This window comes from Halyomorpha halys, unplaced genomic scaffold (assembly GCF_000696795.3).
Source record: "Halyomorpha halys isolate HHAL.00 unplaced genomic scaffold, Hhal_1.1 Scaffold816.1, whole genome shotgun sequence".
Taxonomy (NCBI): domain Eukaryota; kingdom Metazoa; phylum Arthropoda; class Insecta; order Hemiptera; family Pentatomidae; genus Halyomorpha; species Halyomorpha halys.
The window spans coordinates 556,847-568,957 of NW_027115406.1; positions in this window are offsets into that span (position 1 = coordinate 556,847).

Consider the following 12,111-nt stretch of genomic DNA (forward strand, 5'->3'; position numbering starts at 1 on the left):
TAAGTGACAGTCAGCTTTTAATGCAATATCAGCTGTTCGATGTCTATAAAGTTAATTGTGAATAAACCATCAAATGTGTTGTATCAAATACCCCTTTTCCTTTTTTTATCATTTCGATCTGGAACTCGCGGGGGGGGGGGGAGTTATAGTCAGCTGTTACTGTGATATCAGCTGACAGGTTCTATCAGCAGTTTGATGCCTATATAAGCGGACGGAGTCCGCCAATAAAGCTAGTTAATACCATTTAGAATGGACATTTCATAAGTAACCAATAAATATTACAAGTAAACTTAAAATACCAAAGGTAGTAAAAGGTAATAACCAACATGATTCATTCCTTTTTCACAGTAAAGCACTAACTAATTAACTGTTTCTTTTCTGTTTTAGAGGGATCGGGGAAAAATAAAATAAAGCTAGTTGTGAACTAGCCATCCAGTGTGTTGTATCAAATACCCATTTTCATTTTTTTATCATTTTGATCAGGAATAGTCTTAACTGTTTTGTTAAAGAAGATCTCGCTTTTGTTTCGTTTAGTTTATAATAATTAATTCTTTATTATTTCTTTTGTTATAATATATTATTGTTTCATTTCACTAATCCTATACATATACCTTAAATATGATATTAACGATTATATTCATGTTTTCAAAATTTCAACTAACGAACACCAAATGAAGCAGCATTTTAAAGGGCTAGGAAATTCCTTTAAAAATTAGATTCAGTTTATTATGATGAATTTCTCATAGAAATCACTAAAAAGAATTTAACGATTGTGATATTTGGTACTTACTATTTCAGTATCATTCATATTTGATACGCTTTTTGATCTAAGTGCCCTACTTCATGCTACAAAGGGAAATTTTCGCCACTACAAAATACCAAGCTCTATCAGCAAGTCAAAGTAAGGTTACCTCACGTCTCAAAGAGCTTTCCCTTATTCGTTTTGAACACAGAATAAGTGGTACTGTATTGTCCTATTTTGTTTTACAGCCATGATATATTTTACGTTATTCAAGATATTTTTATGACTAAAATCTATAATTATTTGCTTAAAAGTTATCATATAGACCTAGAAAATAAAAACATTACTACTGTAAAGTTTTTATTTTCTAGCATTATACGTTCATGCATGCTAGAAAATAAAAACATTACTACTGTAAAGTTTTTATTTTCTAGCATTATACGTTCATGCATGCTAGAAAATAAAAACATTACAGAAATGAAGAAGAAATATTCTACTTTTTCAATAAATTTAAATATTTTATAAGCTGATTTTTTTATTTTGACCTTGTTCAAGTTGTAAAAGCCAGGATAGAGTGAAAAAAGTAATAAAAAATAATTCATGCTTACAACGATTTATGTTTATTTAAAAGGGTCTGAAAAAGAGAAAAAAATCAGATGTATGATATATTTTTTCTAAATTAAATGTTTTCAAGTGTGCTAAATCCAAACATTGATTCCTGTTACCTCCATCCGCCACGTTAGGTTATTTGCATAATAGTTAAGAAAAAAACATACCAAATTAAAAAAAAAACAAAAAACACGATTTTATTAATGTAAGCACTATGAACTAAAATGTTAGTTTTTTTCTTCTTCGATTTGCTTTTCGATTTTGAATTCCTAAGACCGACGTAAAAGTCAATTGTGTGATTTTTTTTTAAAACTATGTTTTAAAGATTTACTTAGCGTAAAAAGGTTAATTATATGTGAAAATGCAACAGAGGACAAGCCTCTCAAGATACAATTATGTTAATCCTTCCATGATTTTTCTCCCACTCAAGTTACAGATTTCTAGAGTACTCCAGATTAAGCCTCTCAAATATATTGAATGGCAGTTCAAAATTCTGTCATCTAGTGTAAAACAAATCAAGTAGGCTCTAAGTACTCAATGAGCAAGAGAATAGGTACCAATGAGTCAGCACAGCCTATGGGGCAACTTTCCTAATAGTCAACTATCACTCAGGATCAGTGAATAGTTAATTCAACACAGCCAGGCCGGGAACGGAATCAGGATAAAAGGACCAAGCATTAAAGAACTAATAACAGCTACCAAGAGCTAATCTTCAAGATTCATAAATCAACCACCAAGTTAATGATCATATTATTTATTAATCAATGTAATCAGCAATCAAAATATAACTAAATACCGTCTTCATAATGGAACAAAAAGAGTGGAATAGTTCTTATTTTTTCCGAATGATAGTAGTATGCTCATGTAATGGTTTTTCCTTTTTGAAGATAGTCCATTAAAAGAACTCCAACTTAACCAAAAAACAGTCGCCATCACTTTCCCAGCCGATAAAAATAGTTTGTGCTTTTTTTGGAGCTGGTTCCCCTTTTGCAGTTCACTGTTTGGAATGTATTTTTGCTTCGTGCGTATAATGGTGTATCCAAGTTTCATACAGTAATTAATCGGCTCCAAAACTGGGATTTATTGCGCCTAAACAGGGCCAACAGTGCGTTGGAAATGTTCATTCGAACACATTTTTGGTCTAACATGAACAAACGCGGCACCCAACGTGTGGATAGCTTTCTCAAACCTAAATGTTGATTTAATATGTAACAAACAAGTTATTTTGACCTCTGCTACCTCTCTCACTTTAATTCAGCGGTCGTCTATTACCATTTAGTGAACTTTGGCGATGTTTTCGTCGGCAGTTTTGGACATCTTATGGCCACGTTTAAATCTAGCTGCCCAAAATTTCACTTTGGTAAATGATGGTGCAGAGTCCCCATACACAGAATCCAACTAATCTTTTGCCTAGGCGTATTGCCTTTCAAAAACAAATATTTAATGACTGCTCGATACTCGATTTTGTCCATTTTCACAAAAACACTCACATCAACTCGCACAAAAGACTGTTACGTAAACACAGCGCGTCCAAAATGGCTGACACTTGACGTGGGGTAACTGTCAACAGATGAACAACGAAATTCACTTGATTTTATTTATGAGTGTCGCCATCTTCACGTTGCGGTCGGATACTTTTCAGACCACCCTCGATAGGTAGACAACAGAAAAGAAGACGTCTCCGGATGAGGTGGTGGAGGATTTGAAGCTTTAAAATGTTGAAAGATGGTAAGAGGAAGCAATACTACTCTCCAGGGCTGTCACTCAGACTCAAATTACTCATTTACAAAGTAATACTACGACCATCACATCTACACGGCGCACCACTACTACACTATCTCTACCCAACAGCCCTGAAATCACTACAACAATACCAAAACAGTATGCGTATAGTACATATAGTACATATGTCGAGGGACATCTCTGGAAAGACGTAACATGACACACATTCATAACGAACTACAGCTAGAAACTGTACAACAACACATCACATTGAGACACATTAAATTCTTTGACAGTCTCCCTGCTTCCTTCAATCCAGTATTCCAGTCTATCACTCCATCCCCCCTTCCTGCGAGGTGGCTGGGCAGGAAAGTTTCCCAAAACCCTTATCAACATCACCTTATAACTCCTTCTTCTGATGCACCCTCTTCCCCTCCCCCACACTTCTCTTTCGACTTCTGACTGTTTTTCTTATTATTTCACCATTATCTATTGTCTTTATTAATTAATGTTTTATTATTTTTATCTTCTATGTGATACAACACGAGGAGGCCCCTCACCTCCGGATTTAAAATAGCACCATTTTAGAATGGATATCACATAAATAACAAATAAACACAACAGGTAACCTTAAAATACCAAAGGTAGTAAAAGGTAATACCCAACACGAATTTATTTTATTTTTCACCGTAATGCACTTATTAATTCACTTTTCTTTTCTTCTTTAGAGGGATCGGAAGAAAAAAAAAAAAAAAAAAAAAAGGAAAAGCAAAAGATTAGTTGGCTTTGGTAGAGGAGGCCCGTGTTCTTGTAGGCAGTGTAGTGCCATAATAATTATTATTAAGTTACAATCTATTAGAAAAATGCTTTCTAGTTTCTCAGTTTATAGTAATTAGCTTGTGATATTTTAAATTATTGTTTTCTTTCGAACTTATTTTGAAAAAACAAATGTACGCGAAGGGAAGAGAGCAGAAGCCATGTTTTGATTCAGCACTTCTTAAAACATTTTACACAACTAAGTAAACATATTCCATTTTTGAGATGCAGAACAGTATTAATATTAATATTTTTTGCTTTAGGAAATTGCTTCAACCGTCCAAGGTTCCTCTGTAAAAATTCGTTTAAATTGAGAATCAATACGGCCCAATTAAAAGTTATGAAATACAAGAGTTGGGGAGGAAGGGGGTGTCCATGTGGAAGTATGTATGTAAATATAGCGCACCCTAACAAGGTGAGAGGTGGGCTGGGGTGGGTGGGGTGGCTAACGAACTTGTGCCCTGCAACTCCCACTAATCGGATCACACGGTTTTTGCCGTTCCGCCAAGTGCCCTCATTGGGTTATATATACCTCGGCCAACAACGTTAAACTTTACCAGATTGGCGAGAGGCCAATGGCATTAAAACTCTTCTGGTGTAGGTTCATGTGCATAGGTTAAGTTTTGCATTGACCAAGCCTCAGAGTATTTAAGTTAGATATGTAGATATTAGCTAATAGTTTCCTTATCGTTATTTATGAGTCATTTAGAGCCGTCTGCAGCTGATGGAGTTGAGGCGTAACTCCAGTGGCGCACTGTGGTAAGAAACTGTCGTTTTTATGAAAAAAAAAAACCCTCAAAATTGTGTATATATTCTGTAATTTTCATTAATTGTTGTGCTATTCAGGGTGCTGAATTCAATAGAATACTCTTATTTTTTTTTTCAATTTTGATTATATTTTCATGTTAAAAAAAAATTAATCTTTATTTTTCGATGATTAAAATATTTTTTTCCTATAAATAAAATATTCTGATTCATAGTAATTAATTTGATTATTGCTCTTCCCTGACTAGGTTAAGAGTACCCTGCCGTAGCTTAGTGCGAGTTTCAACTCTTTCCGTTAACTTGTGATTTTTGTGACTGCTATTAGTGAAGTTGTGTGTCACACAAAATGGAAAAGCAGAATTTGCAGCAGCGTTGTGCCATTAAGTTATATGTGAAAGCTTGGATAATCAGCAACTGCAACGTTTGAAAAGTTAAAACATTCTTTATTCCGCGCTCATATTTTTCGCTGGCACAAATCGTTCTTGGAAGACAGAGAACATGTTGAAGATGATCACCTTTCAAGAAGGCCTTCGAAAACATCAAACGTGTCGACACTCTTGTGAAATCAGACCGTCGTTTAACATTAAGAATGTTGAGTGAAATACTAAATTTGAACAGCTTTTCCGTTCATCTAATTTTGACTAAAGATTTGCACATGCGAAAGGTCTGTGCCAAAATAGTCCCGAAAAACCTTTCAGTTCAGCAGGACATTAAAAAAAAACAAGCGTCTTGATCTTCTTAACAGAATCGCTAATGAGGCAGATTTCTTTAGCCGTGTGATCACCGGAGAAGAATCATACATTTTTTACACGATCCTGAGACCAAGAGGCAAAGTGAGAAGTGGCACACTGCAAACTCTCCTCGACCAAAGAAAGCTCGAATGAGCTAATCGAAAATCAAATCAATACTGATTTATTTTTTTGACAGAAGGGGAATTGTCCTAAAAAAATTTGTTCCTCCAGTACAAACTGTTAACCAAGTTTTTTTTACGTCCTTGAAAGGCTCAGCCCAATTTTTGATTACTTTGATGAACACTATGTATAATTAACTAGTCAAAATTGATGAGTCTGTCAAGTATAGGTAGGGTGAATAAAAAATGGCCGTTTGAAAGCGATGAAAAAATTTAATTTTTCATTCGGAGCTCTATATCTAAAAAGTAGGAACAACACAAGAAAACCTAAGAGAACGTCATTTAAAGATGACGAAATTTGCTAAAATATGAGCCCTAAAAGAGCTATACATAAATAGTTTTCGAAATATAGTTTTTTAAAAAGCAACATTTCATAAAAATGTATGGTACGTACTGAAAGATCAGTAATTCATGAATTTATTTTGAAAAATCTATATCTCAAAAACCATTTGACGTACAGATGTCTATTAGCACTCAAATTAAAGCTAGTTTAATGAGCTATAAAGTATTTTATGATGTTTATCTTCGTAGGAGTAAGAGGTTACATGAAATTTGCTAAAATAAATTGATTTATAGTTGTTCGGACAAATTTTCATTTGCCAAATTTATATTCATATGTGAATATCATAAAAACTACCATGTCACCAAAAAGTGTCATAAACTACTTTATAGTAAATTAAATTTCCATTATTTTGAGTGTTGGCAGACATATGTACGTTTTATGAATCTAGAGATATATTTTTTCAAAAATCCAACATTTTATACGAACAACTATAAATTAACATTTTGTGAGTTTATTTTGTCAAATATCATAAAAACTACTAATCCTATAAAGATAAACATTATTAACTATTTTGTAGTAAATTTGCAGACATCTGCACGTCAAATATTTCTGAAATGAAGTTTTTCATAAATCAAACTTATTGTCCGAAAACTATAAATCAATTTATTTTAGCATATATCATGAAAACTACTGTCCCTACGAAGGTAAAGGTCATTATAGTCCATTATACTAGCTTTAATTTGAGTGCTAATAGACATCTGTACGTCACATAGTTCCTGAGATATAGATTTCTCAAAATAAATTAACTAAGTACTAAATCTTTCAGTATATTTTAAAGAAATTTTGCTTCTTAAAAAGCTATATCTCGAGAACTATTGGACATAAATAGCTCTTTTAAGGCTAATATTTCAGAAAATATACTCTTCTTTTTTCTAGTGTTGTTGGTAGTTTTTAAGATATAGTGCTCCGAATGAAAAATTAGTGTTTTTTAAGGTTTTTGAAACCACCGCCATTTTTTATTCCACCTACCTATACTTGGCAGACTCATCAATTTTGACTAGTAATTATAAATAGTTTTCATTAATGTAATCAAACATTGGAGTGAGATAACTGCCTTTTTTTCTTCCCGGCTCTTGTACTAAGACAAATGGATGCTCCATCGTGACAACGCTTCATGCTTTCTCCACAAGAAACTTCTTGACCTCAAAACGCATTCTTGTGGTTACCTAGCCTTCGTATTCACCTGACTTTTTATGTTTTCCTAAACTGAAAAATTTCCTCAAAGCACGTCATTTCGGGACTTTAGAAAACATCCAAAGGAGTGTAACGGCAGTGCTGAAGACCATACAAGTTGAAGACTTCCAGCGCTGTTACTCACAGTGGGAACAACGTCTCCATCGGTGTGTAGCTGCCCAAGGGAACTACTTTGAAGGGGTGACGGTTTTGAATTGATGATTCAAAAAAATAAAAATTTTACTAAATACAAAAACTGTCTCGTTGCTTTTCTGACACCCCTCGTATTTTAGTTACAACTTCCTGACTTCAAAATAGTCTCATCAAAAAGTCAATAAATCTCATTTTTTTTTGGTATCAAAAATTTGAAAAAATGAATTTTTCCAATATTAAATTGGAAGTGGGGGAAGAAATTTAGAAAATAATATTTCAAGAAATAAATCTACTTTTGAGAACCTATAATTTGTACACTAAGTTTCGTAGGTATTAACTCCAGAAATATTTATTGTTGGATAGTTTAAAACATAATAACAACGACTAGTAAAAACTTACTTTTTTCTAATGTCGAAATAACGTCGGTAAGATTACGTAGACCTAATATTATTTGATGGGAAAACAATTACGGTGAATTCGTTTATAGGCATTTGAGTGTAAGGAACCACACTCATCGACATGTTTAGAAATTTCATTTTGAAGGATTTTTTAACAATTTCCCGCGAAATGTGAACTTGACCCCCAACCAAGGTTATAATAGGGCGGTTACCTGTATATAACTCCTCCGTATATTTATATATTATATTACATATAAGTTTATATGCTGTGTATGTAGCAACCTGATGTATTTGGGAAGCATAGATGAATAAAGTATTTTTCTTAGTATTCATCTATGCTGCCCAAATACATCAGGTTGCTACATACACAGCGTACTAATCAATCCGGACATATATAAATTACATATAATTACATGGTATAATAAAATAGAAAGAAAACAGTTTTTTTCCTTACAGTTTCCTTTTATAATCAATTTCAGTCTATACGCCAAATACAAATATTTCAATTCATTCCTTTTTTTTCTTTCCCTTTTCTGTTTCTTTAAATTCACTTTCACCATTTCACAATTTTTAATTCACCCGATCAACAAATTCACTCTCCCGAATTCACCCTCCTAGATCCTCTCCAGTGACACTCTAAACAAATTCACTATTAGTCGGCAATGTGAGATCAGACCATTAATAGTCGCAGCAGTTACATAGACTCAAAGGAAAATATAATAAAAAGCCGGTATATAATAATAATATTACGGAAAATATAATAATACAGCAATCAGCTATAAATCAGTTGGTGAAATTAATACAAAACACTATTAAAGAACGAAGCAAGTTTTATACAGAACTAATGAAACACTGGGATAGATGATTAAACGTAAACTGAACCTCTGCTGTTTAATTAAGCTGTAAAATAAACAAAGTGTCTCATACAACTAATATTAGTTATTTGCAAACTACCTACGGAACGGTTTTATTTGGTTGGGTATGTCACGTATATACGACTGAAGAGTTTGTTTGTAGTCCTTATTTGAAATTATTACTTGTTTGGCATTATTAATTAAAAAATTCAGTTTTTAGTTTCACCCACCTATATATGGAATATGTAGTAAGGGGACGTATTGTGATCGGACAAAATTTTAAATTCGAGTTTTTGACTGAAATACATTAATGTATACAAGATACGGACAAGATACATAAAATACAAGAGCCGGAGAGAAAAAAAAGGCAATTATTTCAACCTAATTTTTTATTACTTTAATATAAACTATGTATTAGTCAACATTGATGAGTCTGCCAAGTATAGGTAGGGAGAATAAGAAGTGGCCGCTGGTTCAAGACGTTAAAAACAAATTTTCAATGCTCTATGTATTTTTTCTTTTGCAATATTTTAGATTCTGTAAAATCGTATCCTTTAAATAAAATTACCTCTGCTCATTAAAAGAGAGTAAGTGTTCCGGTAATAAATATTAACAAGATATTAGGTTTGGGAGACTTTGAACTTATTAAGCAGTAAACTTTCCTGTAACCAAAGTTTGAAGAGCTCTCTTAAAGGTTAACCTCCTGACTTTGAACTCTGGTTTATTGATTTTCCTCTCGAATTTATAAAACTTTCTCCAGTCATATGCTTCCTTATAACATGATTTCAAATATCAGAACAATTTTTTTTTTTTTTTTAAATATTTTTATATTCTCTAAACTTTTATTTTATTTTTCAACATTGGTTTATTTTTCTCCAACGTTTCGGTCCTCAGGTAATATTCAAGTATACTACTAAAGAATTCATTTTATTTATTTTCGATTGACTAAACGCATAACACTATAGTTTTCTACTACCATACCTTATAATTGCTCTGTCCTAGTTATTAATTTTTATTTCTTTCTTTTGCAGACTAATTGCCTAAGTCAATTATCTTTAAAATAAAATATATTTATCAGTTAATATGACATTTTTTTTGTTGATAATTTTCTAAAAATAGTTATTTACTTACAAGGACTTATTTTCTTATTGCATCAATTTAAATTTTTAACAATTTTCTTATATACACTATACACACTGTTATAATAAAATCTACCTTTACCAGGCCAGGATTCTGTATCAACAAATATAGAGCATACTATATTTCAATGTTTACTTGTATTAGTTTAATTAATATTTTTTTATTTCAAAAATAACATGTTTGAGACTGGTTTTTTTATCAATTGTGATAATATCCAAAAAACAAATTACAAATTTGTTCACAAATTGTAAAAAATATCCATATAGTCCCCGCATGTTTACTTTCTGATAACTCCTACGTTTTGGTCATTCGAGGCATTCTATATTGTCTATTGATTTCCAATTTCAATTATATTTTGATCATTGATAATTTTTTTTTTTAATAATTTAAATTATAAAGAGTTGTGAATTAAAAATTATCCTATCTTATCTTTAATATATTTACTGCTAATTATTTCATTAAAATATTGCATGCAATACTGCCTTTGTCAAAGTATATCTTAGTCGACAACCTATATAAAGCATAATTAAATTAGAGAAACACTATGCACCAATCAATCACATTTGAGCTAATTCCTAAACAAAGGGATACACTTACAATCGATAATTTAAAAGTGTATACACATTCGAATAAACTAAAAAATTGAATCAACATTAATTTTATTTCTAACATTAATGATTTTCTACTGGAAGAGTTTCTAGAATTAATATCAATTTGTTGAAACAATCTTCCTTGTTTAACTGTAACAGTTTATTTTATGTACAAAAACAACAACGTTTCGGGATTATCCCCCATCTTTAGGTTGCCAGAAAACCAAATTCAACAAAATTTAAACATGCTTACAACATCACTACTATATCATATATTCTTCACAACTATTCATAAACTATTTACCTGATAAAACTATTTTATATATAAAGTATAATTAACTCCCTAATCTGTCATTAATGCTAATATTGAATCATATTATTGTCACTTATTTAATAAAAAAACTTTTTATAATATTATCCATTTTTAAGGAGAATAATTACCTTCTTGAAGGTTATCTTTCATTATGATAACAACCATATAGACTATAACAATCATCTACCTCTATTACCACAAAGATGAACAATCTAACTAATATTAACAATTTTTCAAAAACAATTTTTTTTAAAAAACAATTTTTGTCTGCAATAACAAACAACAAAGATCAAAATAAATCCAAACTCTATAAAATTTCACAAAACTAAAATGTTAATTTATTTATAATGTCTATACAATGTGTCCCTAAAGTTTTTGTATCTGTTTTATAATTAATTACTTTGTCAATGTTTTTTGTAATATGTACTGATTCTATTATTTTTCTATTCTTACTATTCTTAACTATATCTAATATTTCTGGATTATGTTTATATTTATTACTATGTTGTGCCAGTGCTGTAATTTTGATGTATTTTATATACAATGAATCTTATGTTGATCAATTTTTTAAAAATTTTTTTAGATGTTTCCCCAATGTATAAACCTTCACAATTCTGGCAAATTTAGTTTTAAAAAAAAAATTGTTAATGAAAAATAGTTAATTTTAGTTAGATTGTTCATCTTTGTGGTAATAGAGGTAGGAGATGATTGTTATAGTCTATATGGTTGTTATTATAATGAAAGATAACCTTCAAGAAGGTAATTATTCTCCTTAAAAATGCATAATAATTAATGTTATAAAAATTTTTTTTTTTAAATTTAATAAGTGACTATAATATGATTCAATATTAGCATTAATGACATATTGAGGAGTTAATTATACTTTATATATAAACTAGTTTTATCAGGTTAATAGTTTATGAATAGTTTTGATGATTATATGATATGCTAGTGATGTTGTAAGCATGTTTTTAAATTTTGTTGAATTTGGTTTTATAGCAACCTGAAGATGGGGGATAATCCCGAAACGTTGTTGTTGTATATGAAATAAACTGTTACAGTTAAACAAGGAAGATTGTGTCATTCACCAAATTGATATTTACTTCTAACATTGTAGTATTTTCATCGTTTTTACAATTTTATATAATATTTAATTTTTTTTTGAATGGATAATTTTAAACTTCCTGTTAATTTTATTAAGAACTTAAATAATGATGAATTAATTTTTTTTTAATTTACAACCTAATTAATACATTTCTAATTATATATTGCTTCTAAAAATATTGTTTTCTACATATATTACGCCCACATTTTGAAAATCAAAATTATGTTTATTTTGAAAAACGTGTTGCACTATGATTTATTTGGCCCCCTTTCCATGTTTTTATATCATGTTATGTTAACACATTCTTCTATTAATATATAATAGAATTAATTAATGATTTTTAAAAGTAACTCTTAGATAATGGCCTGAGGTTCGAAACGTCGGAAAAAATATTCAAAGTTGAGAGATAAGGATTAATAGATATTTATGTTTTATTTTAAGCCACCCACTCTTAAACAAAAACATAATATATAAATGT